Source organism: Mauremys reevesii, linkage group 5, assembly GCF_016161935.1.
Source record: "Mauremys reevesii isolate NIE-2019 linkage group 5, ASM1616193v1, whole genome shotgun sequence".
Taxonomy (NCBI): Eukaryota; Metazoa; Chordata; order Testudines; family Geoemydidae; genus Mauremys; species Mauremys reevesii.
This window is the reverse complement of record NC_052627.1, coordinates 59,081,400-59,109,117: the sequence shown is the minus strand read 5'-3', so window position 1 is coordinate 59,109,117 and position 27,718 is coordinate 59,081,400. Positions and strand designations below refer to the sequence as shown.

Below are 27,718 nucleotides of genomic sequence, written 5' to 3'. Positions count from 1 at the left end.
CTGTGGACAGCCTGGCAGATTAGTTTATCAGTTGTGTCCATGTACTTGTAAAATTCACAGCTACCGCTTCATTCTCTAATTCTTTTTTTCATCAGTATAATGCATGGAGGAGACACATGATAGCACAAGCATCATATGAAGAGTAATCAGGATACAAAGTCCCTATATGGTTTGCCATATGTGGGTAAGGTTAAGAAAGCACCAGATGAAACTGTGCAGGGTGTAGTAAGCAGTGTTCTGTACAGCAGTAAAAAATAGTGAAAAGCTTGCACTTCCGAACCTTAGTGCTCATTTCTCCATAACCATGTCAATTCCTTGAGCTGAGAAGCGTTCTGTATCCATGAAGGATATATGTATATGTGTATATACACACAGATGTAGAATCTTGTCACTTCCTCCTGTTAGAAGGAAATCGATAAAGAAAAATATATCCTATTAAGTATTCGAGTGCTCTGTTTTTAGAGTCATGAGGTACTCTGAATTTATTTTCCTTTATTAATCATGGAAATGGAAAGCGTAGCCAGGAAACAGGGTTTGCAGAATACTCAATCTCCTTTGACCACTTCGGGCTGCCTTTACACTTTCCTAGCTGGAGGAAGTAATTCCCCTTTTAGGATTGTCAGACATGATATAGTAGAAAAGAAGTTAACAAGCAAGACACTTTCCCCTTTCTTTCTTTGTTCACATCTGTTAATGTATTTTGATGTTAAACATTGCCAACTTCTGCTATTAGGAAGACCCACTCTTCGCGCCAGAAGGTTAACAGCTATACAGAATATAATTGTCTTTTATTTTTAAAGCTTTAATTTTTTTAGCACATGTAAGTTGTTCTTAATAGCTTTTTAAACCCTCATAACCTCTTGGTATTGTAAAATAGCATTTTCCCATGTGTCTCTCTCATGCAGATTGTGTTCGCTGTAGCAGGGGTTAGATTGGGTAGCGAGCTTCGGACCTGTAACCTCCTAAAGGGTTAATGGGGGAGGGAAAAAAAGAAGAAAGTTGACAATGAGTTACAACACTGAAGAATTAAGATGGACTGTTTAAAATGTCAATGTTTACAATGAAACAATTTGTCCAAATAAATCCTTTGTTTAGAAGAATAAATATACCGTGGACAAGAGGAGGGAAGAAAAGAGGCGAACAAGACAGTTGCAATGAATTCCCATGCTTGGATCAAACAACTCAGATGTTAATGTACACAGACTTGTCTTTAAAGTAGCTGATTACCGTAAATATTTCTGCTTCCTAAATTTAATTAAGGCCAGTCCACTTGTTTTGCTGCAGAGTAAAGGGGTGGAAAGAGTAATAAATGACAACACAACTTTCAGTTCATAATTTCTTTTATGCTTTCTGCTATGGTTCTTGAGTAATCTGAAAGTGTATCAGGGATGCCCCACAAATACGGACTCTTCCGCTCCTTCTTTTCAACGGGGAGATTAACTTGACAGGAGTCCTGTTGAGAATTTTCATAGCAGAGAACCAGAAACGGTGAGTAAATGCCTGCTTTCCAGATCTGCTTGCTAGGGGTACATTTCAGACTTGTGGTTTTATCTAGGAGAAAATATTGCTGAAAAACTGGGTTGTTGCAGGAAACAAGATGATTAACCTGTGGTATCTGTTTCCCTGAGATGTTGATGAGAGAAATGGCTTAGTGCATTTAAAAAAAGTTCCATGTTCTGAATGAGAATAACACTTGAAGTTGCAAAAAATTGCAAGTTTTCAGTTCTCATACTTTGGGATATAACTTGATTATATTCTTGTGTCAACTTCCTCTTGATAAAATATTGCAGTGTTTGGTATATTCCCTGTCAGTTCTCTCTACCTAGAATCCCTTTCCTGCCTGTGTTTGTCTCATGCCTTTTCACATTCCTTATAACCCCTTCCTGAAAATTCACATCTTCCAAAAGCGTTTCCTAAATTGTCTCCTCAAATGTTACACCAGACTGTATAATTGTACTCCTCTAGAATTTCCAAAGACTCATGGAACTACCAAGACTCTGTATGGAGTACATTACCCAATCTACATTGCTTTTGTCACTTCCCATCTATCTGCTTTCTGTCCTACATCCCTCATACATGTTCTCCCTACTGTCTTTGTCTATGTCCTTTGTATTTGTTGTCTCTGCAGGTTTAAGGTAAAATCAGGGTAAGGGATATAAAATGCATGAGAGTAAAGTCAGACTTTTATTATATAATAGCTTGAAGCCATAATGTTACAATATTTAATTTAATAAAAGCTGGGTAAAATTGATAGCCATCATGCACGTAATGAAGTTTGCCTGTGACAGCAAAAGCACTCTGGGTAGTCCTGCACGTGCCCTTCTCAGGGCAGTGGTGCCTTTTGGTCTTGAAAATCCAGTCCTATACCCGTGGGTGATGGCATACAAAGGCCAAGAGTGGCTGTTTGGGGTGATTGTAGACCCCACACAATTTCAAATGTTGGTAGAAGTGCCTCTGTGTTCGAGAATAGCGTGGATGTGTGTGCTATGAGGAAAGCTTGTGGCTCTCCAGAAGGAGATATTAAGGCTAAGGTCTCAACCCAGTGCCCCTGATACATTTTATCTAAGGTGCTATGATTGGTCGCTGTTTTCAGACACCTTTTTGAGAGGCTATAGATGCATCCTCAGCAAAATCAGGTACACTTCCTTTTCAGCCTACCAGTAGGAATCTGTTCATTATCTTGTCCTTTTGAGGGATTCCAGTTTTTTTAATGGTGGCCACATTAGATAATGTCTTGAATGGGATGTCATTCCAAACCTCAACTCCATCTGTAATGATGGATATTGTGAACAAAGGACCTGTTGGTGCCAACAGGCAGAGGACACAAGAGGTGCGGAGGGTTTTACAGTGATCCCCAGAGTCAGATATATGGATATTAGTTCACTGAAGGATGGCATGAGAGGTCTCTACTGAGAGCCAGTAGTCCACTGGAGCCAAAGACCCAATTGCTGAAGCCTCCAGTTCTCACTCACACTCAACCGCTTGTGATAATTATGGGATAAATATAAAAATCTGTGCCATATTGAAAACTGAAAATGTAGGTACAGTGTACCATAAAGTGAATTTATGAAAATAAATAACATAAGGGCTACTTTACTAATGTTTTATATTTAAGTGATTAAAACTTTTAAAAACTTTTTTTATAATTTTTTCTTCCTGAAGACTACATAGAAAGTAGTTTTAAGGCTTATCTACAGGAGAAGTTTCCAAAATAAGAGCAAATTTTCCCAGAATAAGAGTATCTGCATGAGGAGTTAATTCAGAATAGCTATTCGGCTTTAAAAATCATGCCCACTTTAATCTGAATTAACTTCACAGTATAGACAAGCCCTTACATGGGTAGCATTTGATACAGCAGGGAAAGAAGACAACTAAATAAAACCACAGTAAGATGAGAGAGAGGAAATGAGGCTGAACACATATGTAGATATCTCCATATCTACCTGTAACAGGGTTTTACCTGATCTGGTGTCAGATGCTGGCCTTGCCTCAGTTACTTCACTCAGATAGACTCACTGTCTCATGTTTTGGTGGTTCTTTGGCTCCTGGCACTAAGATGCGTTGATTTTTAGTGACTATGTCCTCCAGCCAAATCTAAAACATCAGTCTAAAACATCCCTGCTATCAGGGATAAACCAAGTCTAACAGAATAAACATTTAGCAATCTTGCACTGGGTTTTCCTCTGTTCTACCTAGGGTTAAGGAAACCCAGTAAATTCAAATTACCCACCTCTTTTGGCTAAGAGTGATAGGCTTGCATTCTAAGCATTCGTTCCATTGTAGTTCAGGCAGTGAAGATTCTCACAGCCAACAGCATGGCAGTTTATTACTTGAATTGGCAGGGGAAATTTTTCGTCCCTGTCTTGTCAAGTTTCATAAATCTTTGGGAATAGTATATTCTGAACAAAGTAATATTTTCAGCTCTGCATCTGATAGGAGTGAAGAGAACATCTTAGTAGACTTAAGTCAAATAGGGTCTGAACAGTGTGTCTGCGTCTCTCAAGGATTAAGTGGTAAGCAAGGCTCAAATTTGGCCCAGTCGGTGATTCAGCAGGTCTTGAGGTGCTAGAGAGCAAGTTGGCATTCTCTTTTTATGAAAACAGTCTAATCCTATGATTGCAAGGAAAATCTTGAAAATATAAACTGAAAGGAATAGGTGCAGTGAGGTGTAGAGGCAGCCTAAACCAATAGATGTGAATTCCCATTGAGATAAATCAATGAGAATGCACCTTTCTTTAGAAAATCTGCTGACTCAGTTTTCCAGTGATTTAGAGCTTGTCTAGATTAGGTAAATCTTCACCAGTACAATTAATGACACACTGATGTAACCACATCCATATCACCTTACTATACACACTACACTGATGCAAAACAGAGATTACACTGGCGTAATTAGAACAGTGTAAATAAATAAGTTTAGATTCTGATACTATCATATTTCTGGTAGCTGGGCCACTAAGCACATATCTGTGCTTTAATCTGGCTTTGATTATAGGAGTATCTCAACCCCAGTGATGTGGAGCAAATCCCAGTGATGCAAAGCAGACCACTCCTTCATGTGGTGGAGCCCAACAGAATGCACGTGATCACATTTTGAATATCTGTGTAATCTGCTATGGGTGGCATTTCATTTTTTCTTAAGGAAATAGAGCTTGAGTGAGCCCCAGTACTTTTTTCTATTTTATTTGTTGGTGGCGAGTTCAGTTTTTGTCAAATATGGTCCTCTGGATATTGACTTACTTATCTGAAGTGTAAACACAGTGTCTGAATATGAGTGCCAGGTCAAACATGGACCTAAGGGTATATATGCACTGCAATAAAAGAGCTGCAGCAGTGAGTCTCAGAGCCTGGGCAATAGGCTTGGGCTCACGGGATTTGGGCTGTGGGGCTAAAAATAGCAGTGTAGATGTTTTGGGGTTGAGTTGGAGCCTGGGCTCTGAAACCCTGCAAAGGAGGAGGGTCTTGGAGCCTGGGCTCCAGCCTAAATGTCTAGACTGCTATTTTTAGCCCTGCGAGCCCAAAGTCAGTTGGCAGCAAGTCTCAGAACTCTGTCGTAAGGTGTGTGTGTAGTGGGTTTTTTTTTTTTAACTTTTTTTATTGCAGTATAGACTTACCCTGTGGTTCATGTCAGACATATTTATTTTGTGTTTAGGGCGAAGGCTCTCACTCCCTCTTCTCCACCTTTTTCCCTAGTTCCTGCTAACTTTGGGTAACAGAAGGATGTTTCGAAAAGAATGAACTCAAGTGGTCTAGATCACTTAAGCATCTGCTTGACAGATGTAGACTCCAAGGAAAAAAACATAAGGTATGTCGTTGGAAAGGGCTAACAGATTTGAGAACCACTTCTGTTGTCTTAGGTTAGGGATCAGAAGCATTACCAAGACTTGAAGTCACTTCTTCTAAGGTCATGTGTACGCTACGAAGTTCAGTTGCCGTAAGTTATGTCACTATATGTCCGCTGACTCTAGTAGGTGATGTGTGCGCACTTGGATGCTTTCATCAGCTCTATGCATCTTCACAATGAGTGGTTGCATCAAGGTAAAATGCACTTCACCGTAGGTAGGAATCTCACAGTTCCCCATGTGAATGTCCAGCTCAGTGTCTTGTGGGACATTTCTGCAGTGTTTTGTGGGTTGCCACTTCTCTGCCCCAGGATTTCTGGGAGCTAGGTGTCAAGTTCCCACCATGTCTCTTTCTCCATTCCAGAGTGCTTATTCCATCCCATAACTGTGGTCCTGTTTTTGAAATCTTTTATTGTTTTGTATGCCTCTTAGTCTCTGCCAGCTCTCTGGCACAAGGTGGATTGATTTAAATCAAGGCAATGATTTCAACCACCAAGTGGTAAACCTCGACTTAAATAATCTGTGTTAATCAACTTTTCCATTTGTACTTGAGTTATTTTCTAAAGAAAAAGGTGTATTCTCATTGATTGAGAACCATTACAATGTGTTGATTTATGTATCTATATAATTGCTTAAATAAATGTATATTTAGTTACAATTTTCAGATTCTTAATAACTGTACCTTTTTAGTATGTTAGGAAATGGTGAATGATGTATTGCTTATTAATTAGATAATTAACTTGTAGCTTATGATTTGTGTCATTAGGATGGTAACTGGAATTTAATTAAGCATACTAACCATCATATAACATTTATTGTTATTAAACAAAACAACCTTAAATGTTTTGGATAGATAAACTTCATTGTTTTCCCATCAGCTGGACAGTAAATTTACATGGTGGGTGGTGTCATAAAGATTCATTATTTGAGAACTGAACCAATTTAAGTTCATGTAGGAAGAAGCTGTGAAATAGGAGAATGAGACCACCCAGTTGGGCTTGGTAGATGATCATGATGAGATGCATGATGTTGTCTCCTGGAATCAGAGGCCAGGTCCCAACACCTGTGATGACTTTTCTGGTCCATTGCACCCAGTAGCCCAGCCCCAGGTCCCTCACAGGATCAAGCTCTTAATACAGTACATAATCTGTTGTGCCATGTGTAAAGCTTGATATCAAAAGTTAGTTGTTTCTCCCCTAATTCTTTCTTTCTACATAAAAGCAACCTTTAACTCAAGAGTTTTTGATAGCGGCTCATGGATTCATATTAATTCTTACTTAAATGTTTTAAGAAATTCTAATAAGTTTAGGCCTTAACATATTTTGTATTAAATTCAGATTTTAAAAATAAACGTGTTTAAAATTAAAAGAAAAACTTCTTATAATTTCAAAATCAAAATCAAACAGTTTAAATACGTTTTTTTAAAAGTTTTTTTTAAAAAAAAAATCAATTTGTATCCTCCCTGCTTTGTCAGAAACATGGACCCTACACAACTCAGTGCAGCTCTCTTGAGCATTGCTAGTAGGAACACATAATTCTCATGTATTTGCAGAACCTGGAGTACTACCACAGTCAGAATTGCAATGAGGAAGATATGGGGATGTTCAAGCACAGTAACTGCATGCTGATGGACACAGCAATTGAAAATGCCAGGTTGCTGCCATTATTCATGGATCAGCTCCACACAGAGGATCACCACTTCTGGGGCTGTGAAATGAGCAGTGCCTGGTGGGCTTGTGTCATAATGCAAGTTTGGGATGACAAGGTGTGGCATTAGAACTTGTGGATGCAAAAGACCACATTCCTCAGGCTGTGTGCTGAGTTGGGCCCAGCCATCCAGAGCAGGTACCCCAAAATAAGAGTTGGATTGACAGTAGAGAAGCAAGTAGCGATTGTGCTCTGGAAGCTTGCAACACTGGATTGCTATCTTTCAGAAGGCAATCATTTTTTAGTTGGAAATTCCACAGTAGGGGCGGGGGGCGGACTATTGTCTTGAAAGGGTGTAAGAGTTATTAATCATCTTCTGCTATACGGAATTGTGATTCTTGGTAATCTGCAGAATATTGGATATATTTGCAACAATAGGGTTCCTGAAATGGGTAGGAGCAACAGATGGCAGGCATATTCCTATTCTGGCCCCTGCCCACCTTGCCACTGAAAACATCAGCAGAAAGGGATTCTTTTCCATGGTTATGCAAGCTCTGGTGGATCACTGGGGACACTTCACTGAGAACAGTGTGGGCTGGTTGGGGAAAGTACATGATGCCACATCTGTAAGAACATTGGACTTCTAAAAAAGTAGTAAACAGGGACATTCTTCCCCAACTGGTACACAAACCTTGGGGATGTTGAAATACCAATAGTGAGTCTGAGGGATCCAGCTTAGCCATTGCTCCCCTGGCTCATGAAGCTGTACACTGACCACCTGGACAGCACCAAGGAAAAATTCAGCTACTGTCTTAGCCGGTGCAGACTGATAGTTGAATCTGTGTTTAGTAGATTGAAGGGTTGCTTTCTAGGCAGACATCCCCATCATTATTGCTGCAGGTTGTGTTCTGCACAATATCTGTGAGGCAAAGGGGAGAAAAGCTACTGCCAGGATGGAGGAGCAAGGTGGACTGGCTGTCAGCTGAATTTGGACAGCCAGACCCATGGGCTTTTGGAAGAACTCACTTCGAACTTCTATGGCTGAGGGAGACCTTAAAAAAACATTTTAACTCTCAGGTACATTAGTGTTGTCTGATGTTCAAGGGTGGGTTACTGCCTCACACTTTTGAAATCTAATGCTTGGTGTAATCTGTTTAATGGGGGCTGGGCGGGTTGTTATATGCTGCTATGAATTCCATAATGCTCGGTGTACATTCTTTAATGGGGGGGGGGGGAGGCGAGGCATTGCCCCCCCCCCAATGTCTGTAATGCTTTGTCTAAATATTTGAATGTGTTCTTTATGGGCTGCTGCTATAAGTTCTGTAATGTTTGCTCTACAGTAATAGAGATGCAACATTTTCCAAAAATAGCACTTGATGTGCAAAGAAATAGTCAACAGTAATAGAGTGCCAAAAAGTTAAAACAGACTAGCAACAGTGTAAACCATACTTGAAAGCCCAAATCCAAAATGGGATGAAAGAAGTAGTGTCTGATTCTGTGATTTCTCCTTGTTTACTACCAGCAATAGAGTGGTAGGGGTATGAGTGCACACCATGATGCCAGCTGTTGTGTTTGGAGGAGGAGGGGTAGGGGCAGGGGCATAGGGTCTCCTGACCATGGAGTTTTCCAAGGATTGTAAAGGCTGCGGAGTCAGTGTTCTTTTGGCATGTAGGTCAACAATATCCTGCAACATTTGTTTGTAGCCGGAGCAAACCCACAATGTCATAAACTCATAGACTTTAAGGTCAGAAGAGACCATCATGATCATCTTGTCTGACCACCTGCACATTGCAGGCCACAGAATCTAACCCGCCCACCCCTGTAATAGATTCTTACCCTCTGGCTGAGTTACTAAGTCCTCACATCATGACGGAAAGACTTCAAGTTACAGATAATCCACCATTTACACCAGTTTAAACCTACAAGTGATCTGTGCCCCATGCTGCAGAGGAAGGCAAAAAACCCTTCGGTCTCTGCCAATCTGACGAGGGGGAAAATTCCTTCCTGACCACAGATATGGTGATCAGTCAGACCCTGACTATGTGGGCAAGACCCACCAGCCAGACACCTGCGAAAGAATTCTCTATAGTAACTCTGAGCCCTCCCCATCTAGTGTCCCTCAGCCAGCATTTCCTGTTGCATCTCTTGGTCCTTCTTCCTCAGCTGCAGCAACTGATTCCTCCATTCTGGATCCTGCTCCATGGTCACAGTCCTCCAAACTCTGTTTTCACAATCCAATGCTGTAGAGGATTGGAGGAGGTTGCTCAGCATATCTTCCGGAGTCCTCTTCTTTTTTCTCCTGATCAAGGTCATATTTTCAGTAGGTATGGATTGGGAATCCCTCACTGACCCTGAACCAGAGGCTATTGTTAATTACAGGATTAGATGTACACAACAGAAAGGGAGAAGTAAGTCTCAAAATTCCCTTGTATGATTCACATTAAAACCTTCAAAAAGAAGTGCTAATTATCACTTTTGCTTTGGAGTCTCTTGGTACAGAATGACTTTACAGCTTAAACCATGCTTAATACTTAGTCCTGCCATGAGTGCAGGGGACTGGACTAGATGGTCTTTCAAGGTTCCTTCCAGTCCTATGATTCTGTGATGAATATGGCCTAGACTACTGGGAAAAAGGACAGGGGAGTGATTTGTTCCATGAAAGTCCAATGAATATTACAGTATTTTCACATGTGGTGGTGATGTTGGCTGATATCTCACTCCTGAGGGTGAAGGGACAGAACATTCAGCTGCTGTTGGCATCCCAAAGCAGCCCGCCTACTGCAATGGTCCCAGCTGAGCTCATCCGAGACTGGTGTGGGCAAATTTCCTGTCACGTGGGGAGAAACTAGGCTGCTACCCTTAGAAATGTTTGGGAGAGGGTCGAAGAGTATTTCCAGAAACGTTCATGGATGTCTCTGAAGAAGACAAAAGGGTCCATCCCTATTTAGATTTAAAAAAAAAAATAGTACTCCATATCCTCCTTGTTCCCCACTGTCTCACCCAGCAAACCAAGCAATTCAAAAGCGGATACAGACTTTACCTCTGGTTTCTTTTACCTTTGCCCAAGCACAGGATACTGCTTTGAGGTGGACTGTGTAATCAGACTGCCATACTGTTTTTTAGAATGTATTCCCTAACTCTATATTTTTTAATATTATACCAGTAAAGTAATTAATGAAAAGTCAATGCCTTTTTTCTCAAAAGTTGAGAACAGTCCAGGCCCCATTTTTATATGGCAAAAGTAGGGCATAGTGGGAAGGAGGGAACAAGGGCGATGAGGTTTCAGGCAACAAAAAGAGGAAAAGGTTAGTACAAGCAATAATTCTTCGAACCTACCCATGTTTTCCTCTCCTTAATCTGCGAGATCACGGGAGTTTCCCTGGCTCGACTTGAGAATTTTAGAATAACTTCTGACACACGGCATGGTTTGAGTCCCCTCACCGCATCATCCCTTCTCTCTCCCTTCTGTTCAGGGCAGGGGTCTCTGCCATGGGCTCCTGGTGCCCCACCAGCACCCACTGTCAGGTGGGGCCACTGCCAAGTATGGCATGCAGTTTGTTATAAAAGCAACAGGTCTGTGGGACAGCACCAGATTGTGTGCCTCCCTCATCTTCTGGTATGCTTGCCATAGTTCCTTCACTTCACATGGCACTGATGTTGATCCCTGTCATACCTCTTGTCGAGCATCCCACAGAAATCTGATTATAGATGCTGACATTTCTGTGGTTGTTCTATGGCTGTGCTTGCACAACTTGTTCTCCCCACAGGTCAAGGGGATCCAACACCTCTTGCCTGCTGCAGGCAGGCGCATGTCTATTGGCTCTCTGTGTGTATGGACCCAGCATGATCAGTTTGACGGTTGGTTGGATGCACACAATAAAGGTGAGCTGTTAGCTGTATGCGCCTAGCTGGGCAATCAGGAAAAGGTATTTTGAAAACAAGAGTTTAAAGGGCATGTGTGTGGGCTTCCAGTGTCTGTGTTCCATAGGCAGTGAGGCTCAAAATTGTGACAAGTGGCCACTGTCGCCAGGATAGGAGACTTGTGGGACAGCTGCTGGAGGGCTGTTAGAGTCAACACAGATCAAACACTTCCACTGTGTTGACCTTGGTAGGCTGACTGATTCTGTGGTGCTCGGGGAGGTAGAGGTCTTGCATCTCTGTAACAAGGTGCTTATGTCAGTGGAGGACGAATTTTGGTGTAGACACACATACCTCAGTGCAAGTCAATTTATGTTGACAAAACTTTGTAACGTAGATCAGGCATAACTGTTTGGATGGTGGGCTGTTAATAGGGATGGGAGGGGCATTTGGCGTAAAATATATATATATCTATCTGATCTGATCTTCTAGAATCTTGACACATCCAGAAAATGGCTTCACTCCTGCAAGTGGAAACCTTTTCAGATTTTTATAGAGGCTAAAATGGTGATTTGTAACTTCTCTTTTAGCAATTACTTTTTTCTTCTCTCCCAATAAGCTGTTGTCTTCTATCTACAGCTAAAGTGTATGTAGCAGCCAGCTACCTATCATGTTCTTGTACTGCAGGACTCAGTCTTTTCTCACCCATAAGGAAAGCAGTTTTTAATGATCTGACAAATGTTTAGCCTAGATTCAATTCATAATTACATATTCACAATAAGACTTAAGTTCTTATAATTAGTTTTTGTGAAACTTAGAGGTTCCTTTAAAACCTCTTAGTATCTGTTTACTTTTGCATCTGAATAGAATGTTTCTTTGTGGCTATAACAGAAAGAGTTTCTAAGCTTTCAGGCTTTTATGGTATGGAAGACTTACATACAGTTTTTCATAAAGACAAGGTAGTTTTGAGACTTCATAGAAGTTTTTGAATAAGGGGGGCTCAGTTTGTCACTTAATTTATTTACTCTCCCTAAGCTTTTAGTAGTTTCTGTCTTGCACATATAAATGTGTGATTCTGCTTGTATTCAGGATTGGTTAAAAATTTGTGGACACATTTAGGGGAAGGCTCATTGAAAATTTGGCTTTTGTTTGATAGTTGGAGCAACTATCTGTTTGGCAGGCAAGTTGTGTTCAAGCAGACTAATTGATTTGCAGAGCAATGGCTGGTCAAGATGCAGATATTCTGTACAATTTCTGGGTGGGTATATTGCAGATGTTGAATTTGTTTCTTACCCAGGAGGCCAACCTGAGTATGTCTGGAAGCTGAGCTAGACAGGTCACTTGATAATCCATAGTTCTCTGGGATCTTATGCCCCCTTCTAAAAAGAATCTCCTTAAGACTTGGTTGTCATCAGCAGGAGCTTCTTTTTTCTGTCCTGTGAACTTTCATTAGGTTGGTTCTCTTCTGTTTCTATCTAGAAGATAGCAAAACATTTGTATTAAATTTAGCCTGTTAATTTTTTGTCAAAATTGATAGTTTGCCACATAAAATAAGTTAGAATACATTCTAGCTCTGAATTTTTATATATGATGTGAATTCCCTCTTTACTCTCTATTGAGAAATATTAGCAACGTATTAAATGTTTGAGAGGACATGAATCTCTACCTAGAAAAAAATAAAAATTTTTGTACCTTTCCTAAGAGTTTTTACTTTATCAGGAATCCAATAAAAAAGCAACCCAAGTGTCTAAACTTGCCTTTGAGTTTGGGATCAGTCTTCTTGGAGTACTGCCACTGCCTGAATTGAATGGTCAGAAACCTGTTTCTGGTGTCTACATACCAGAGTTGCTTGGTCCCAAACCTTTGTCTACATTGTGATTTGTGGAGAATTTCTTTTTCAGGTAGTTGTCTCCCCCTCACTTTCCCCGTAGTATTCAACAGTTTCTGTCCAATGTCTTCATCTCCTTCATGACTTATTTATAATTTCTAGGCTCATCCTTGTGAACTATATTTGATATCAGAGGGTGTACAAGTACCGTACATAAGTAGTTTTTTAACCAATTCTTTTAAACTATTCATAGTGTACAGTCCTCTCCCTATTCAATGTCTGAATTTCTGAAGATTTTTCATCAGGACTCCTTAACCAAAAAAAATCTTGTGTGTGCGCATATGTAGCTGTTTTTCCTCTTTATATTTTACATAAGGAAGAGTCAGTTCTAGCTTAGCATGATATCACCTCTGTTTCGCTTTAAGAGATGTATTAGAATTCTATAATTGGTTGTATAAATTGCTAGAGAATAATATATTTGCAATAAAGCATTTTTATTACAGAACAAGATGAATGCTTTTTTGAAATTTCTAAGATTAAAACAATTTTTAAACTTGATTTTTTTAACTGATTTAATAGAAATATTTAAGGCTGTTAAACTTTTGAAGTGGTATATCAATAGTTCTGAGAGTATTGCTTGCCTTACTATAGATTCTGTCATAGAATAACTTGAAGGAGAACGTAATAAATTAGAGTTTGCAACAGGAAAGTGAAGGTCAGGTTGATCTTATGCTCAATTCATAGCAACCAATTTTAACTTTAGTGGTAACTTGCGTTTGTCGGAGTTAAAGTATGTGCAAAATTACCAATGTTAGGGACTGGAGGTTTACTAGTTTTCTAAATGCAGGAGAAACTAATATAGTTGAGACACTTTTCAGATTAAACAAAATCTGATTTCACATTTTTAAAATAGTTTAAGAACAGTTCTCTACAAAAAAAATTAAGGTTGTCACTCTCTGCTAAATTATATCATTAGTATCAGGATTAACTTTTATTGGAATTGTTTTGTCCTTCCCATCCGTAGCCTTGAAAACAAAATTCTGTAGTGATATTAGTATCTTTCTAAACCATCTTCCTTTTGTCTTTTCTGGATAGTTGTTCTATATATATCTGGTTTGTCTGTCACTGGCCCCATCTGTATGCATTCTGAGAATCAATAGTACATTAAGGAAACTGACATGAGGAGGGAAAAATCATAAATAATGAATAACAGCCTTTACTGCTGGTGTTTCATTTCTGTTAAGAGGAATACAAATTCCAATGAAGTACTAGTGTAATTCATAACCATGTTAAACTAAAAATCTTTACCCAGTGCATTAGTATTTTATTAGTCTATTTTTTTGTTTAGAAATAACATTTTGTAATGCTTAATTATGTGCTGCCAAAGACAAAATAAGGTTTCCATTTATTAGAGGTATTGTGCACAGAGTTAGAATATTCTATTAGAACTTATCTACAGTCTACTGATATGCAAGGGTTTGAAACAAGGATTTTGTTTTTTGACAAGATCTCTCTTAGCTTTATAAGCAATAGCATCTTGAGAGAAGAGATTTTTGTGGTATGAAAGATGTGAAGTATTAATGGTCAAAGCGTGATCCTTGCACTTCAATTCTGTGTATTAATTTTTTTTCATTAGCTCTCTGCACATCCACATCCTGCATATTGCTGGTAAGCATGCATCAGCAATAAGACTTTCTTCACCAATGTGTCTGACATATCTCTGAAATGTGACTGGTCAAAGCAGCAGCTGATTTTTAGATGTCGGTTCCTTTCAAACCATCTGAGTAATTTCACCTGATTTTACTTTAAATTTTCGACATAATGTGCTCTTTCAATGAATAGACGTGTAGAATCAGCACAGGAAGAGCAAAGTCCTTGGCAATACCAGCTCAATTGCATCTGCAGATGAGGATTTAAAATTCTATGCAGCAGACAGTACCTCAAGCAGGCGAGTAAAAGGTTATTGCATTATTTTGCTTATTTGCATCCATAGTCTTTATCTACAAAAGGTTTTCTTTATTCAATTTGCAGTGCATGCTTATATGTAGATATTACTGGAAATTGATTGAATAGAAACATAAATATCAAAAGGGCAGAGCAAGGTGAAAGGGAGAGGCAATACTAGCTCAGTTCAGCTTTAAACCTAGGAAGGGGAGGGAAGGAAGCAGAGGGAGCAGGAGAGAGCAAGAGAGAATTAAGCTTTCAATGCAGTATGAAAACAAGAAGTTTTTTTTTAATATATATGTTTAAGCTGCTTTCATGCCATCTGTATTTTTCTTAACCTTTTGATAAAGAGGCTGCTATTGAACTAGACAAGCACTGATAGCTCTATAAATGCAAGTGACAGTTATTTCAAGTCACATTATCCAGTAATGATTTTAAGCATTTGTGTTAAGGTGAGCCCTTCTACTTCAGAAAGCGTATTGCTTACTTCAGTAAGCCAGTTAAAATGAGCTTTTTATAATATTTGTATTGTTGGCATGTTGTTTTAGCATATGGAAAGGAAAAAGCAGTATATGGTTCATTGATATAGTACTATGAGAAACACTGTCAAGTTTTCTGACTGAGAGATTGAATTATATAGATGAAATTAGGCAGATACTATTATTGAGAAATCATATTTTCGTTTCAGAACATAATTTTTTTTGAAACAGGATAGGAAGCCTATCTAGATCTCACTGCTCTTTTGAATTAGGTTTGCCTTTCTATATAACTCTTCCTCTGAGCCAAAGACTTGTCTAACTTTTTTTCAAAGCTGCTTATACTAGATAGTTCTATTGCTTCTCTTGGGGAATTGATAAGCGCAGGGTTATGTTTCAACTTAAATTCCTTTATTGCTTAGTCCTTCTTTAGTTTAAATTTGTATTTGTTTTTTCTTAAATGTTATAGTAACTCACAGCTCGGTAGCAGCAATTCTCATTTCTCTTCAGAGATTTGTATGCCTCGGTGCTATCTTTTTGTTGCATATGCATTTTCAATTTAGAATAAGATTTTAAAATATATATTGTAGAAAAGCTATTGTAGAGTATAACAGGAAGACAAATCTGTCATTCTTCTTACATGTAAGTGACAGGTCCCTCTTGAACACTAGAGTCATAAAAGGTCAGCTGCTTTGATTGGCAGGTCAGGCTCCATCCAGTAATCTGTTCCCTGTTGTTGCTCTAAGCAATGCAGCAGCAGTTCTTTTCCAGGTATTGAGCGGTTCTTGAATAGAGTGCATGGGTGATGTTGAGGGGTGTGGCTCTTTTCTGTTGGCTATTGGAATAGCGTGCACTTAGAGAGAGAACAGGTTGGATAGGCTGAGCTGGTAGAGTAGGTAAATGGACTTGAAGTGATGGAGGAGGACAGAAGCTGTAGTGAGTGTGCAATTTAGCGTGTCTGACACCTCAAATTTATTCCTTTGTTAGATGCCTTTCTTTCCTTTGTAAACCAGTTAAGACCCTTAAAACATCTTATCTTGTAAAACCATAGTCTGGGAAGTTTTTGTTTTTTTTTAATACTGAGTTTTGCTAGGTGATGGGACTGTGGCTGGCCTTTTTGGGGAGGAACACCTGTTTGTTTTTTTTTTTTTTCCTCCCTTCTGTTTATCAGTGTTAATTTCAGCCAGGGAACTGCAGAATGAGGCAGTCAGCCAATTTTGAGTATATATGGGAATGTACCAGTTCTGGTTTCTTAAGGAATAAAGTCATCTGATGAGCAAGTCAATGTGTGGATGTGGCTGCAGCATTATTTCTTCTTTAATGAAGAGGCTGGGCCGTTCGACCTGCTGCTCTGATCTTCTATCTTGCAGCCATACATCAGACCAGTTACAGAGACTATCCATCGAATGTCCCAGTCAGCCAAAGAAGGTAACTATACATATTTATTTAAAATCTAAAATATACCATAAAATAGCTGCATTATAATTTGGACCTACATGAAAAGACAAATTTGAGATGTTCCTAGCAGTTTTCTTGACCTTGCAGTAGCTATCCAATATCATTTTGCTATCATCAGGTTATGTAGCAATAGAAATGTGCTGCAGTAATTGATTTTGTAATAGGATCAGGTGATTTACTGGCTACAATGACAACCACTTGCTTGCTTGCTCTGAAACGTGGAGCACTCTAATGGATGTTATGATTGCAGTCTAGAGTTGCTTTGAAACTGCTGGACTCTTAAAGATGCAGTATCTCTTATTTGTGTCAAAATAAAAACTACTTTTAACAGTATTCTTCTGGCAGCTATTTAATGCACATTTTTGTTAATGTGCGTTACTCATTTCTTGAGAACTTGGATCATAGCAAAACTAATTTAACTCAGTGTTTGGGGAAAGTACAAAGACAGCAATTCTCTTGAACATTTTATCTACTTAGGACATTAATGGGTGGGTAGGAAGCAAAATGCTGGCTCTGGTTAGAAAACAAACTCAGCTGCTAAACTTCAGGTCAAGTTAAGGATTTTATTGTACAAAAGTCATTATAAACTCTATGATGAGTGAAATTGAGACTCATAATTGGTTCTAGCCTTTGGACCAGCCTATCTTATCCTGAAACTGAACATGTTTTGTTAAGCTTTTATATCGCTAAGATTTACAAGGTAGCATTCATTTGCAAGGTACATTTGTGAATAGTAAGTACACCTCTACCCGATATAATGCGACCCGATATAACACGAATTCGGATATAATGTGGTAAAGCAGTGCTCTGGGCGGGCGGAGCTGCGTGCTCCGGTGGATCAAAGCAAGTTCGATATAACGCGGTTTCACCTATAACGTGGTAAGATTTTTTGGCTCCTGAGGACAGCGTTATATCGGGGTAGAGGTGTATAAGTACAAAGTATGCTCCTATGTTTGATGCTAGTTTATATTTAGTCCTTTTCAGTCAAAAACTTTCAGAATGTGTTGCTAATATATTTACCCGTTATTGTTCAGGAATAAGCAAACATTTTTGTGAATACTTAATGCCTCCTGTACGACACCTATTTTGTAAGTAAGAGAGAGCTTAAGACGTGAAAACAATTATTTCTGTGTTTAACTTTTCTTTATGTTGTGCCTGGACTGCACTAGTAATCAGTGAAAAAGTTGCCTATGTCACATTACACTTACCAATGGGAAATTCCTGCATGAATTTTGAAGTAGGAAACAGCTACGTTAAAAGGTAACTTGAATTGTGGATTAGTGTGCTAAAGTTTAGGTGATCATACAGTCACCTCAACCTGAAAACATTAGTAGGATGTGTACAGTAAACAATTAATTGCTAAGATCAGCAAGGTGATGGTTTTTAAGGTAAAGTATAGAGTGCAGTGATTCAAATGTTCCTTAACTAATGTAATATTTTTCAGGGTTTATTTTTCAGTGTAATTGTGACTTTAGAAAGACATAGATCATACAATGTTTTCTGTCTAGGGTATTACTTTGGAAAAAGATGGTATGATTCACTGTATTTTTGTGTACCTAAACTCTGTTAATGTTAGGGATCAGAGGTCACCTTCCGAAGTTAAAATACAAGAATTTATTAAACATTAAGCAAAATATTTGGGAGTAGCTGAGTTCAGCAGTTACAAATATAAAATAGAAACAACACTATTTTAAACAGTAAAATTGTTAACTTCAGTAGGAAAAAACAAGTGTGCAAAAACATTTTAACCACAAGTTTACAATTGTGTGTCATTATAATGATGAACATGGCATAAATAAGCACATTATATTTCCAGTATTTTCAAAATTGCACTAAAAATGGTGATGTGTTATACATGTTAATCACAGTGCCCACAACAGAACAGAGTGAGCGATGGGAATTTCCTTTAGGCTGCAGAAATAGTGTGGCTGCTAAAACTAGGCCCAGCACTCTGAAAGTTCACATGGTGGGCAGTAAATGTGTGTGTATGTGTCTATATGTATGTTGATACAAAAATATATAATAAACTGGAAGTGATATGGAAAATATGAGACAGATTCTCAGGTAGAATCTTGACTTCAGTGGAGCTATGGCAATTTACATCAGGTGAGGAACTGCCCATATGGATTTAGAGGTAGCATTCTTTTACCAGCTATCTGTCTGAAAGATATTTGCAATACCAGCTGTTATGGTAGCCAAAGATCATAAACTTTTAAAAAGTTTAGATCCTGCTTTAATATCATTCTAATACCATAAGAACTACATTGTGAAAACATGAACAATTAGATTAATTTAATATGTAACTTAATATTAAAAGCATTATTAAAGTAAGATGGAAACTGGCTTTAAATTTTACTTTGGATATACATTTCTGTATAGCTCTTTCTATATCTCTATATAAATACACACACCAGTGGACATAAATACTTGTTAATGGAGCAGAAAAATAAAAATTCATAATTAGCCATTTTTAGCATGCTTAGCAAAGTGTTTTTTTTGTATGAATTACAAGAATATAGCACACACATGGCTTTCCTTTAAATTAAAGGGGAAAAGAATGCTTTGGATCCAAAACTTGTCTTGTCTTGAGTACATTCTTTTGATGAATGGCCTTCAAACCTTAAAATACTTTTAGTTTTAAAATTGCTGTCTTTCCAGTTAAGAAATCTTTTTAAATAAACTTTATCTCCTCCCCTCCAGAAACAGCTAGGAACTATTTTTGTAAGATAAACAATAAATGTAAATTATGCACCTGTTAGCTGCTACTATAGAACTTTTAATACTGTTCCCAAAGATGTACTTATAAATAATGTTTCTTGAAAGGACTTTTGAAGTATATTGCATTGGTTAAAATAATACTGCTGAAATGATAGAATCACGGTTTTTAGTGTATGGTGATACATTTGCATAACCATGGTCCCTTTTTAAAATAAACTAAATTAATCTATTTCCAGATTATTACTAGTGATTTATTTCTAACGGCAAACACCTAAACAGTTCTATTTATCATGTTTTTTGAGCTCACAGCAAAAATGTCATGCAAGGCTTGCTATGGTGGTAGTCCCCAAATACTGGAATTTTTTGTTCATGACATTAACAATAAACACTACCAATATGTTCTTATCTTTGAGTAGAGAGCACAGACTTTGATAGTCAACTTGTAACTTGACATAACTAGATAGCGCTTGTTAGTGAGTTGGACAGGGAAGAGATAAGTGCACAAAGTTACAGCAACGTGTCATCAAAATACACTGAAATTTTCTGTATCTGAGGAGTAGCCGTGTTAGTCTGGATCTGTAAAAGCACATCCAACGAAGTGGGTATTCACCCACAAAAGCTCATGCTCCAATACGTCTGTTAGTCTATAAGGTGCCACAGGACTCTTCTGGTTTTCCCAAACAGTAACCTTAATCTTAGACATCAGTGATGTGGGTCTGACAGAGATAATAAGGATCTCTGATTTGTCCCTTAACAGGGAAAAGGTAGATCATCTTTTTTTAGTTACTAACACTAACAGGTTCTTATACAGATCACTATTCTAATAGCCAATATTTGAACCAAATATAACCTGCCTAGGAGTCTAAAAACAGTTTTCATCCCCTCTATATGCACTCAGACACACATCATTTTAAGATAAAGAATTTAGAGACTTTCTCAGTATGCCACTGTGATGGGGCAGCTGCCCCACGCTAGCAGAAAAGGGGTTAAAAGCAGCCCTAGGGAGGCTGCACCAGAGGCAGCCAATTAGAAAGGGTCTGAGAGGAGCAGCCAATCATGGCCCGGCAGGCTCATATAAGAAGTGCTGCAGGGCAGAGCAGAGCGAGTCACTCCCTGGAGGTTGAGGAGGGACGTAGATTGGCTGCCTTGTAGGCTGAGGGCAGCAAGTACCCCGGACATAGCAGTGCTGCAGGCTAAGGCCCTGGGACTAAGGCAAAGAGGATGTTGGGCCGCAAGGAAGTGGCCAGGGAGATCCGCAGAGGAGTTGGAGGGGATGTAGTAATTGGCTGCTATATTTGGACCTGGAGTAATGAGCGAGCCCGGGTCCTTCCCCTCTGCACCTCGCCACTGGGGAAGTGGCTAAACAGTAGAATACACTTGCCACGGAAGGAAGTGGCTGGACAGTGGACTGCAGTTGCCCCAGAATGGGGGAGAACAGTGTGTGACACAGCCAGAGGGCTGTGTCCTGAAGAGGACTCCACGGTCCTTGGGGCGACATAGGTCCTGGAGCAGAGGTGATGGCGTGCAAGACACCACCTGAAGAGGGGCAGAGCTAATTCCCAAGACAACCAGCAGGAGGCGCCACAATGGTGAGTCGAGCCCCATCACAGTCCCCAAGAAACCTATTAATGAAAACTTGAGGAAGCCCATTATACTGGTATGCCACAAACAAAAAATGTAACTTAATACAAGTATATTAGTTCTGAAGCACTGGAGTGTTCAGAGTCCTTCAATTGCAGTTAAGTGAAGCACTAATTCTGCAGAACCAGAGAACCATTCCCCCACCATGTGCAGTGTACTGTAGTTCAGAGTTCAAAAGCCATATTTTGGAAGGGTCAGTTCATAGCACAAGCGCCCCAAGGAATTTATTTAACTAAGCAGCACAAGAAAAGATGTTAAAACTCAATCCTCATATTTTATGCACTGACTAGTTCAGCAACTGATTGATATGTCTTGCCTGTAAGAATGTATTATTAGGACTAAAATGCAAGCATATATATGATTTGATGTTCCAGTAAACAAACTGTGGAGTTTCTATCCTTTCAGTTCAATGTCTAGGGCAGATGTTTTAGTAGGAGATCAGTTTTGCTAGTATACCAAACTTCTTTAATCCATGTCACCTCCCTGTTGGTGACTCATGAATACTACATACTATCATATCTTATCCAGGATTTTATAAAAGGGGGTGAAGGATAAATGAGTACAACTCTGAAAGAAAATACTAGATGGACATGGAGTAATTTTTTAAAGAATAAATTAGCTCTTTCTTAAAATATAAAACTTTAGATTAGTTAGTGGGCGTGGACTAGGGATAACTAACTGATGTGGTTGGGTAAATAGCCAAAACATGTTTCTAATTATTCTCAGTGAGGGTGGTGATTGCTGTGACTGTCTAGATCACCACAATCATTACAATCCTTTGCCTAATTTTTATCTCTATCCTGATTCTCGGTCAGGTCTTTTAGCACAAGATCATTCTCAGTGAGGAATTGGTAAAGACTTGATCAGTAGAATTGTACTGATGATTTCAGTAGAAACAAGAACTGGTCCATAGTGAGTTGCAGTGTTTATTAGGGACTTATCCAACTCATATTGAATGCAGTGGGAGTTGGATTCAATCTGTACTCAGAAAAGTGACTCTAAAAATGGAAGTGTGGAGTTCAGTTTGACACAAGTTCTGAGACCAATGTACTCATTTTACAAGTAAAAAATAGTTGTTTTTTTCTGAAATAATTATCAGTGGAAACTCCACTTTGGAGTCTGGAAGCTAAGCTGTGTTCTTTCTGATTTGAACAAAATAATTAATAATAAAGATTCTGCAACTGACATATGAACCAGAAAATAATCCACTCACTCTCTCACAACTGTATATGGCTAGTAGTAAAAATAAAATAAAAACTATAGTTGGTAAAGTAAGCAGTTGGAATCTAAATAAATATATATGTAGATATCCTGAATAATAAAGTGCCACTTTTAATATTTTGGACCGGAATAGACTTCGTTTCCCTGTTGATTTTTCACACTTAATTGTATTCTCACACAAGCACTTCAAACAAGCACCCAAACTGCCTGAACTCTCATTCCATACAGATGCCAGCATCTCATCTTTTCTTTACGGATCATCAAAAATGTGCATTATGTAACAACGGTGTTTTAATTCATTTAGTACGTTTGTCTTCTTTACTCAGTGCAATGATTCATCATCACCCCGACTTTTGCTCTTTTCATGTAAATACTTTAGTTTCATGATCTTAGGGATATGTAGTTTTGCTCTATAGAGACAGACTAGCTCTGTGTCTAACACTTGGATAATTGGTTGCCCTATGTAAGCATTTCATTTGAGTAGTGGAGTGCTCTCAGTGCCTATCAGAATTGGTCTTGTAATGAAGAATGATTGTCTGTGGGGAGAGTATGGTAAGGAATTTACCACATTAATGCGTATGGCTGTAAAGCCAAACAAGCGCTCTACAAGTAAAAGATATATTATACTTTTGTGATGTTGATAAAACTTAAAGCTTCTTATGGATGCAAAGAAAAGTGTGAATTTCATTTTCAGGGCTTCAGCTTTGGTCCCTGCCCAGGGTGGTGTGGCTTGGGCTTGGCTTTTGGCCCCTCTACGTGGGGTGGCTGGGCTCAGGCTTTGGTCCCCCCTCCTGTGGTTGTGTAGTAATTTTTTTTTTTTTTTGGTCAGAATTGGGTCTCAGTGCAATGAAGTTTGAGAACCGCTGGGCTAGATGATAACAGTGGATCCCTTCTGGCTTTATAATCTATGAATCTGGTGTTATATGAGAGAATTTTTTTTAATCTTTTCCTTTTTCATGGTTATAAGGTATGCAAGAAAAGCCCCCGGTGGACACTGGATTTATTTTCATTTAAAAAATGTAGATCTCCAACTCTTGCTGTCCTATACTAAGCTAGTCAGAGCAGTTATCCCATAGCCACCTTACAAATTCAGAAGTTAATTACTACTCTCTGCAGCTAGACATGTGTTCTGGGCACTAGATGGAGGTGGCCAGGACACTAAATTGTATTTGTCTTTTAAGTGGCAAAAAAGTTTATTCCTTGAGCTCTGAATACCTCTGTTTTCAGTGTGTCTTAATTTAGAAGTCTGTTGTCTTAATTCACTTCAAATCTTGTGCCCCAGACCTAAATTATATCTATATGCCTTTTATTGTAGTGGTAAGTGAGGGCAGGTAGCAACATCAGCCTTATCTAAAGCAACTCAGTTGCACCCTTAGATAGGGAATGACTGCTGTTGCTCCATAATGTCCTCTTAAAAGCTGCCTCTAATGCATCAATCCTTTCTTCAGACATCTCTTCTTTTACCCTCTTTCTTTATCTTTTGTTTATGGCCCTACTGGCCCTTTGCCCCTTGGCAATAGCATTTGCTGAATTCCAGAGTTTACTGACTTATACAATTTTATGAATTAGTGATATATTTTTTTCTTTCCTTTTTTTTACTCCCACTTCTAGCAAGATGGTCTGTCTGGCAGGGTTTGCTAAAGAAATATAGTAGTTTTAAAATTAAACGATTTGCTTGCAAAATTCCTGTGCAGAGAACTTAAGGGTTGTTGTCATAGTTCAGGGCAACCACACCTGTATTCTCCCTATATGAGCTTGCAAGGGTACCCACTTTTAGGCTTCCAGCTCCCCTCCTCTTTTGTCTCTTGGGTGGAGACACCACGTCTCTCTCCCTTCTGACTGGGATATTTCCACTCTGCATTGTGAATTCCTCAGCAAAGTCAGACTGCCTAAGCAGGCCTGCTTTACTTTTCTCTTCAGAGACGGTAAACTCTGTAACTGTTACAGTTAATTTACAACACACTCTTTCTAAGGAAGCACATTTATTCTTAAGGTAAAAGCTTTACAGAGATAACATTTAGAAAACAATAGAAGAATCTATACGCAACCTAATAAGGCATCCAGAGATCACCACCTGACTCCAATAAGGGCTCTGGCTGCTGACCAGTCCTGCGGCTATAAGTTCGTAAGTCCTATTGCTCAGAATAAGAACCCTCATGACTCCGTGAGTTACTCCTTTATGCTGCTTGGGCCTTTTGATCCTGGGAATTGGTCATTTGTAGATAAAGGTTCCCTTCCTAGATAGAGTTTCAGAAGATCAGGTCCAGATGGATGGGCATTTGCATTCGCCTTCTCCAAGTATTTCCTATCAAACGTATTCAACTCACCGTTTCATTCTTGTCTTAGCCCGTTATTTAAAAGAGTCCTTTGAGCCTAACACTTCCTAATCCTTACATGAGTCATGTCTTCTGGATAAGTTACATAGAATCCCACAATAACACTTAACCCATATGCATTTTAATAGAATGAACTCCTAAAATACTTAAACTTAATTCAATAGGTTGTCCAGGATATTGCAGAAATTGCCATTTAACTCTTTTGAAAGCCCCAAAGTGCACTCCATGCCACATTAGTAAGACAGGACGTATGTTTTACCCTTTTAAAAAAAAAAAATGGAGTTTGAAGTTTAAATTTTACATCATGCAACTCCTGAGTCTCAAAACCAGACACAAGGAGGGGAGTAGAGAGAGATGAAGAGGGTAACAATAAATAAGATCATGTACGTACGCAGTTAGGCATGAATCCTGCTTGATGACTTTAACATATTTTTTTTAAAAGAAACAAAATAAAGGTCCTAATTTTGGAGTTGCAAGTGTAATCTAAAAGACAGTTACACAGTGATAGCAGCAAAGAATCCTGTGGCACCTTGCTTCTTGCTTGCTTATATATACACCTGCCCCTGGAAATTTCCAGTGCTTGCATCCGAAGAAGTGGGTATTCACCCATGAAAGCTCATGCTGCAAAACGTCTGTTAGTCTATAAGGTGCCACAGGATTCTTTGCTGCTTCTACAGAACCAGACTAACACAGCTACCCCTCTGATACTTTACACAGTGATAGAATAGACTGGGAAGTTCCAGAGGAGTAACTTAATTTTTAAATTCATAGAATCATAGAATTCAAGATCAGAAGGGACCATTATGATCATCTAGTCTGACCTTCTGCAAGATGCAGGCCACATAAGCCGATCCACCCACTCCTGAACTAATTCTCTCCCTTGACTCTGCTGTTGAATGCTCCAAATCATGATTTAAAGACTTCAAGTAGCAGATAATCCACCAGCAAGCGACTCCTGCCCCATGCTTCGGAGGAAGACGAAAAACCTCCAGGGCCACTGCCAATCTACCCTGGAGGAAAATTCCTTCCCGACCCCAAATATGGCCATCAGCTGAACCCCGAGCATGTGGGCAAGACTCTCCAGCCAGACCCTCTGGAAAAGGCTAACAATATCCCAACATTGACCCTTTGTACTAATTACCATTGTGGCACGTTATTGACCTATTGACTAAACCCGTTATCCTATCATACCATCCCCTCCATAAACTTATCCAGCTTAATCTTAAAGTCATGGAGGTCCTTCGCCCCCACTGTTTCCCTCGGTAGGCTGTTCCAGAATTGCACTCCTCTGATGGTTAGAAACCTTCGTCTAATTTCAAGCCTAAATTTCCTGACTGACAATTTATATCCGTTTGTCCTCGTTTCCACATTAGCACTGAGCTGAAATAATTCCTCTCCTTCCCTGGTATTTATCCCTCTGATATATTTAAAGAGTGCAATCATATCTCCTCTTATCCTTCTTTTGGTTAAGGAAAACAAACCGAGCTCCTCAAGTCTCCTTTCATACGACAGGCTTTCCATTGCTCGGATCATTCTAGTGGCCCTTCTTTGTACCCGTTCCAGTTTGAATTCATCCTTCTTAAACATGGGAGACCAAAACTGCACACGCTACTCCATATGAGGTCTCACCAACGCCTTATATAACGGGACTAGCACCTCCTTATCTCTACTAGAAATACCTCGCCTAATGCATCCCAAGACCGCATTAGTTTTTTTAACGGCCACATCACATTGCTTACTCATAGTCATCCTACGATCAACCAGGACTCCTAGGTCCTTCTCCTCCTCCGTTACTTCCAACTGGTGCGTCCCCAGCTTATAACTAAAATTCTTGTTAGTCATCCCTAAATGCATAATTTTACACTTCTCATTATTGAATTTCATCCTGTTACTAATACTCCAGTTTACAAGGTCATCCAAATCTCCCTGGAGGATATCCCGATCCTTTTCCGAATTGGCAATACCTCCCAACTTGGTGTCATCCGCAAACTTTATCAGCCCACTCCTACTTTTGGTTCCGAGGTCAGCGATAAATAGATTAAATAAAATCGGACCCAAAACCGAACCTTGAGGAACTCCACTGGTAACCCCCCTCCAACCCGACAGATCACCCTTCAATACGACCCTCTGAAATTAATCATCTCTTGTAAACAACAGAGAGGAGCAAAATCTTCGGAGGATAGATTAGTAAGGAGGCATTGGTGGGCTGGAGAACTGAAAGGGGAAAGCATTCCATGTGTAGGAGGTATCATCAGAACGTGTACAGAAGAAATGGGAGGAAGGGAAGATTAATAGATTGAAGGCCTGAGAGACTGTTATGAGCATCTAGTCTGACCTTCTGTGTAATACAGGCCAAAGATTTCACCCATGCTTGTAGTTTATATACAGCGGGTTTTTTTGTTTTTGTTTTTTAAGGTAAGCTGTTCAAATGATTCATTGCCCTCATTATATATATATTTAAAAGTGCCTTATTTCTAATTTAAATTTGTCTAGTGTTTCCCAGACCATTGGATCTTGCTGTGCGTTTGTCTGCTAGATTAAAGAGCCTTCTATGATCAGCAGTCTTCCCATGTAGGTGTTTGCAGATCACGATCCATGATTGTAAAGCAGGTTTTCCAGACCCTGAGTCATTCTTGTAGCTCTTTTCAGACACCTTTCCATTTTTTTGATATGCTCTTGAAAGTGTGGTCACCAGAACTGGGCACAGTATTCCAGTAATTCACAAATGTCATATACAGAAGCAATACCAGCTTACAACTCCTACTTTGTATTCGCCTGCTCATACATCCAAAGATTGTTAGTTCTCCTAGTTACGGCATCACACCAGTAGCTCGTGTTCACTTGGTTATACACCATTACTATTAAGTCCTTTTCAGAGTCACTGCTTTCCAGCATACAATCCTCTATCCTGTAAATGTGACCTACATAACTTTGTTCATATATTTGCAGTCTTTCATTTGACTATATTAAAATACATGTTGTTCAAATGAGCCCAGTTTTAGCAAGCAATCCAGATAGCTCTGTTGAAATTACCAGTTCATACAGTTATTTACCACCACTGCCAATTTTTGTGTCCTCTGCAAACTTTACCAGCAATGATTTTATTTCAGATCACTGATAAAGATACTCAGTAATATTGGCCCAAGAACAGATCCTTGCAGGACCCTATAAACAGCCCTTTTGGATGATGATTTTCTATTTACAATGCCTTTTTTTTTTTTTTCAAATCCTCAGTTTTTAAACCCATTT

At 39.1% G+C, this 27,718-nt stretch overlaps 1 protein-coding gene across 5 annotated transcripts in view; it reads left to right on the top strand.

The window, feature by feature from the left end:
• The window catches only part of FBXW7 (F-box and WD repeat domain containing 7), a 295,125-nt gene that overhangs the window by 51,405 nt on the left and 216,002 nt on the right, over positions 1-27,718 (top strand). The window contains exon 1 of one of the 5 annotated variants that reach the window (XM_039540662.1): positions 16,507-16,523. The exons of the other annotated variants lie outside the window; for them this stretch is intronic. The gene's annotated coding sequence lies outside the window, so the exon portion shown is untranslated. Of the gene's footprint in view, positions 1-16,506; positions 16,524-27,718 lie in introns of those variants that run through there. 5 annotated transcript variants of the gene reach the window in all.